This window comes from Lactuca virosa, chromosome 8 (assembly GCF_052849685.1).
Source record: "Lactuca virosa cultivar CGN04683 chromosome 8, Lactuca_virosa_CGN04683_v6, whole genome shotgun sequence".
In the NCBI taxonomy this organism is placed as follows: Eukaryota; Viridiplantae; Streptophyta; class Magnoliopsida; order Asterales; family Asteraceae; genus Lactuca; species Lactuca virosa.
Window position 1 is genome coordinate 183,559,801 of NC_136433.1, and position 6,314 is coordinate 183,566,114.

The 6,314-nt window shown below is 32.6% G+C and overlaps 1 pseudogene across 1 annotated transcript; it reads left to right on the forward strand.

Annotated features, from left to right (window-relative positions):
• Window positions 1-1,726: 1,726 nt before the first annotated feature.
• LOC145132978 (mannose/glucose-specific lectin-like) lies at window positions 1,727-3,920 on the forward strand (annotated as a pseudogene). The gene is made up of 4 exons (XR_013718317.1): window positions 1,727-1,873; window positions 2,346-2,593; window positions 2,667-3,116; window positions 3,437-3,920. The product of XR_013718317.1 is annotated as a mannose/glucose-specific lectin-like (transcript).
• Window positions 3,921-6,314: the final 2,394 nt, after the last annotated feature.

The following is a 6,314-nucleotide window of genomic DNA, read 5'->3' on the forward strand; positions in this document are numbered from 1 at the left end:
GAATTGTGATGTAAGGGTCAGGATCTTGTTCATATCATGATGTTTACTCCTATAAAATTCTTGAAGAAGAAATGAATTGTGCTTTCAATTAAATAAACTTATTCAATAAGTTGAAAATGTAATGTTATTAATAGGTATGAATAAACTAAATTATGATGCTATTGATTTAATATGTATATGTTGGAAGTGAAAAATGTGGGATCAATAGCTTAAATGAATTAGATACCCATAATTGGGTTATATCAGAGAATTGCTTCTCCTATATTCTTAGTAGCCTTATCATGATTTTCTAAACCATTCCTACCATAATACAAATTACTCATCAACATAACAAGCATAACTAGATACAATATACCACTTATAGGAACAAACATAGTCTTTTTGAGAGTCGAACTAAGTTTTTGATGTCCCTTAATAACACACTAGTAGTATCGAGTATGTTATTGGATTACTTAAGCCAAAACTCCACTTCACATGTGTAAACCTGGTGTGATACATAGGGTTTTCAATCCTACAATGTTTATTATTATTAAAATCCATAATTAATAAACCTACAAAAGCAACAATCATCCAATAAACACAACATAAATAACTTATAAGACATTTTCCTGAATTACACATCCGGTCGATCCTTACATACTAATCCTAATATAGTGATCTTATTATATCTATCTTGATGGATCACTATAGGAAACAAGTTGATTATACTGCTTCAGGGTGTCCTTGGCATTAGGCGTTACTTAATAAAGGTAACCATGAGGGGGATGGAGTGCAGCGAATAAACACACAGTTCATTAACACTTACTGAATGTAAGTTTGATGGCGTATTCCACATGACTAGTTTTGTCAGTGGTCGTCATCTCACACCGACAGACGACTCCACAGCAAATCACATAAATGTAATTAAATAGAGTTTGGTTCAAAGAAAGGGAGTATCGATATATTAATCCTGTAGGTAAAATGTACCACAACGAATCACACCAATGTCATCACACATATATAGTACCCCTGTACGTAAAGCATACCATAACAAATGCTATCGAACAAAGTTTTACTCTCCGTTCAAATCTTACACACACCCTTTGTATGTTTCCATTTAACATAATGCGAAATATGAAGAGGGAAGTTGTAATCATATTGCGAATTTGAGAATGCAATTAACACAACCAATATCCATATTGATCAGATCTTTAAAATCCATCAACGAAAGTATTACCTCATAATCATTTTCACGAATTAAAGTGAAACTTTTTCCACTATAGTAAGACAAAATTTAGGACAACCAAGTTCAAATTAAGTTTTCCTTCATGGATTGAAGTTCGCTATTTTAAATTTCTTGCCTTATGGCAGCTCAAAGAGCTATTAGTTCTTCCATCTTGTTAGTAGTTAATCCATATTGATCAGTGTACTTTCAGTGACCAACACGCTTTTCTTTTGCAGTTAAATGAAGAAAATAGAACTCATAAGCATTGCTAACTCAACTGGAAGTGCACAAAAATATGAATATGTCAATTAAAACACAACATGTCATCAATCTCAGGTCACATGCTAGTGATAACTAAAAGGATAATTGTCAGTAGACTCTTGCAAGATCAAAATCAACATGACTCCCACTGAAAATACAGTTCGTCGTATGTATTTAGACTGATTGGATCATTTACTCGCAGTTTCTCCAATCCCCATCATCGGTCTTTGCCCGAATCCATTGCTCCAATGATCGACATTGCCACAACTGATAAATTGCATGCAGTTCGTCGTATGTATTTAGACTGATTGGATCATTTACTCGCAGTTTCTCCAATCCATTGGTAAAGTTGTCGATTGCTTTGATTAATTCATAAAGTGAGGATCTAGCTGTTCGATAGTGTAAAAGGTAAGTGTTTTTTTTTTTACTACACCGTTGTATTTTCACTATAAACCAGTTTGACTATTTTATTATTGGCTCAAATCTCTTTTACCTTAAATATACTTTTTTTTTAACTGCAAAAAGTTATTAAAACCTTTAGCAAGCGGCTACAGGCAAAGAGGAACAAAAAAGAGTTTTACAAACACATCCAACAAACAGACAACAAAACAGAGGACTAAAAAATAGCCAGAGGAAAAATACGCCAAGAATTCCAATTTAAAGAGATACTTAACAAAAAAGAGTTTGATATAAATCATTTATTTATTTAAACAATGAGACTTAACGAAAACATGGTTGCTTTATGTTTTTCGATTTCCATCTTAATTAATGATTCAAAATAATTATGGCTAACATGTATTTAAGGTGCCATTGGTCATTTATTTGACAGAAATGTTGGGAAGAGCTTGTTCCTTATTGCATTTCACATATATACTTACAGTTTCTCTCATGGGTGGGGCAAAAACTAGCAAAGCAGCAGGATATATTCGAGTAGGAAAATGGGGAAAACAAAGTGGAGGTCCTCAGAATGAGTGGTCTTTTGCACTTGAGAAAGATCATAAACTGGTGAAGATAACCATTGACCATGGTGAACTAATATACTCTCTCATGTTCACAACTAAATGTGGAGGTGTTTTGCACAATTCCAACAAGTTTGGTGGTTGGAATGGTGGAGACACGGTTTCAGAGGTGAGTTGATTTCTTAAGTCACTAATCAATATGTAATTTTTTTATTAATCAATATTCTTTGTGGCTAAATCAGGTACACTTTGACAGTGATGTGGAAATAGTTGGGATTGGTGGAACCATTGGTAATCGAGGTGGTAATCCAGTAATTTCTTCACTATCTTTGAAGACAAACAAGAGGACACATGGACCTTTTGGTCATGCAACTGAAAATGTTTTTTATTTACCATGGGACAAAGGCTCATTGGTTGGGTTTTATGGCCTTGCTGGCTATTATATTGATGGCATTGGTGTCTATCTAAAAGCTTGTGAGGAAATCTTACGGGTTGGAACATGGGGAAAAACTCAACCTGCAGGTCCACAAAATGTTTGGTCTTTCCAACTTGAGGGAAATCATCATTTGAAGAAGATAACCATTGATGATGGTGATCTCATATATTCTCTCATGTTCACCACACAATGTCGAGGCTTAACAAAAACTACGGAAAAGTTTGGTGGTTGGAATGGTGGAGAGACAGTTTCTGAGGTAAACAATTCAAAAATAATTAATCTTCAATATTTTTTTTTATTATGATTAATGGAAATACATTGTTTCTCACGACCCATGTGATACAAAAAAAAAAAAAAAAAGAACATTGTTTATATAAAAATCATAACATTTCACCACCTTGTTCGTAAGGTGATCAAAGAAAGTTAATTAGTGATAAAAAGTAATTAGCATGAAGAAGTTCTGGTAACAAAAGTGAAGAATAAGAAATTATAAATTCCAAAATATCATTTTGTGTCTCTTTTAGATGTAATATTCTTAGTTATGTGTGGTATGTTCAATTTATCTTTCATGTTCAGGTAATATTTGAAAGGGACGAGGAAATAATTGCCATTAGTGGAACAATTGCGTTATCAAGGGGAACTGATGCTGGCTTGACTATAATATCCTCAATATCATTCATGACAAACAAGAAAACTCATGGACCTTTTGGTAATGTAAGAGGGCTGCCTTTCACGGTACCATGGGATGTTGCTTCTTTTGTCGGATTTTATGGTCTTGCTGGCTATTATATCATAGCATTGGTGTCTATTTGAAAGCAGTACAGTAAGATAAGGATCAACTAACCATTAAAAGGTGTACTATGAAATAAGGAACGTATAACCCTTTGAGGTTATGATGTCGAATTGAAGGTTGGAGTGTGTAAAAGAACAAATAAACTTGAAGGCTTTACTATGAAATAAGGAATAGAGAACATGTTGAAGTTATATAATTATGGAACGTCCTCTGTTTGTTAAGTGTTATTAATATCTTTAATATATATCAGTACGTTTGTTATGCTAGTTTGCGTCTCATACTATGAAAATAGTCATTTACTGATCGTGATGATATCATATGCTCCATCATGTTATTCCAAAATAAACATATAAAAATATATTATCTATGAGGGGGGATTACGAGAAGTAATAAGAATCTACAAATAACTAATAATAATATAGGAAGAAAATGGCTAGGGTTACATTGTGGATGGAACACTGTGTAATACAAAGGTAAATAAGACTATAAATAGGAAAACTATCCAGGGTTAACCTAGCTAATAGGCTAAACATAATGCCTAATATAAAACTAGTCAAATTAACATACTATGCTAATATCCCCCAAAAACTCACAATGTGGTTGAAACAAGCATTGAGAGGTTGTCTTCAAAGAAACGAAAACGAGAAGCCGAGTGTGCCTTAGAAAACATTCATATTTGCAAGCAACCAAATAATATGCATTCCAGTAGCAGTGAACATTAATCTTCATCAAAACAACAATACCAAACAATCGTTAAGAGAAGCAGTAGAACCAAGCAACGTGTACGAAAGCATCCAAAATCAAACAATCTGCACGAAAGCAATCAAAACCAAACAATTTGGACGGAAACGACGACTACAAGAAAATTTCAATTTAGCTACGGAAAAATTCCATAGCAAAAATCTGAAATTTCGTAGCTAAACTTGAATAACTACAGAATTTGCTACCCAATTTATCAATTAGACTCCATAGCTTTATTTCTTGTAGCAAAATGTTTAGCTACGGACTTATAATTCCATATCAATTTTGCTATGACGGTTTCTATGACATCTATTTCGTTTCAATTTTAGTTCCATAGCAAATTGTGTAGCTATTTTTCCATAGCAAATTCCATAGCTTTTTGTTGCGTAACAAATTTTGTAGCCATCTATTCCGTAGCAAATTCCGTAGCCATCTGTTTCATAGAAAATTACATAGCCCTCTGTTCCTTAGCAAATTTTGTAGCCCTCTATTCTGTAGCAAATTTTGTAGCCGTCTGTTCGTAGCAAATTCCGTAGCCGTCTGTTCCGTAGCAAATTCTATAGTCCTCTATTTCGTAGCAAATTTTGTAGCTGTTTGTTCCATAGCAAATTTTGTAGCTGTTTGTTCTGTAGCGAATTTGTCCCGTAGCAATAGATTCCAAAGCAAATTTAGTATGATAAAAATTTTAAAGAAAATCCAATTTTCCAATTATAATATTCATAAAAATATATAAAAATGTACTAAATATAAATTTAATAGTTACATCAATTTTATAGATATATGATACCATCGAAAAGTCTTCTACAAGGTTGTCTAATCATCAAAATTGCAAATTAATTACAAGTACAGTCAAACAGTTTAGATTTGAACCGCCACGTACACACCACCGGCCACATATACTCAATCAAAATGGAAAAACCTACAAAATCCAATTTACAATCAACTTGATTAAAATTCAATCTGTTGTATGAAATCCCATTTTGTTTTGCTTTTAGGGTTTCCCTAGTTTTTGACCAACTAGAAATATAAAATTTGAAAATGAACACAAAGTAAAAACAACAATCCAACTCTTTTATTTGACATACTATGAACATGTACACAAGAAACAAAATAAATCACCTTTTGAGAACCATCAAATCCAACATTAACGTGGTTGTTTTTTTCTCTTTCCAAGCCGTCACATGATGCCAAAAGGATATGAAGCTGTCACATGATGTCAAAATGATTTGAAATAAAGTTGAAAACAAATGATAATACAATGATCATAGATACCTGAATAGTGATTATTGACTTAATAGTATAACACTTGATTTTCTATTATTAAAGGTAAAAAAAATGAACCTGCATAATGATGTTTTTATTCATATTGCTCCATAATGTTAGGTATCCCTCTTTTCGATCCTAAAGGTGTGCATTCTCTAAATTGTCCCTATAAATAGTTATAGGGCTCTTACATGTGCCCTCGAATCCTGTCAAAACCAATAAAAAAAGTAAGATATAAGATACTAAGGGTTAAAAAATAACAACCTAATTTCATTTATTTCTTTGTTATAGCGTCCTACTTTTAATTCATCATGTTACAACATCGTGTACAAGCCCTTGTTCAAAGAAATATTGGACATTGACAAAACCAAAAAACTTAATAATTTTCTAAAATATTATTTGGAAATTGAAAACTGAAACTCTAAAAGCAAAGTCGATCTTTATGCCCTTGCAACAAACTTGGTCAACCAACATTTGACCAAGGAAAATACTCTAAAATATAAATGAAATTCACACTTGTAATTCGATCACAATATGACCATATTGAAGACCAATTATGCATGCCAAAGAAGCTGTAAGGGAACTGCATTCCAACTATAAGCCTATAAATTGTTAGTAGCAAATAAATAGTTAGTAGCTTAACCTGTTATATCATTA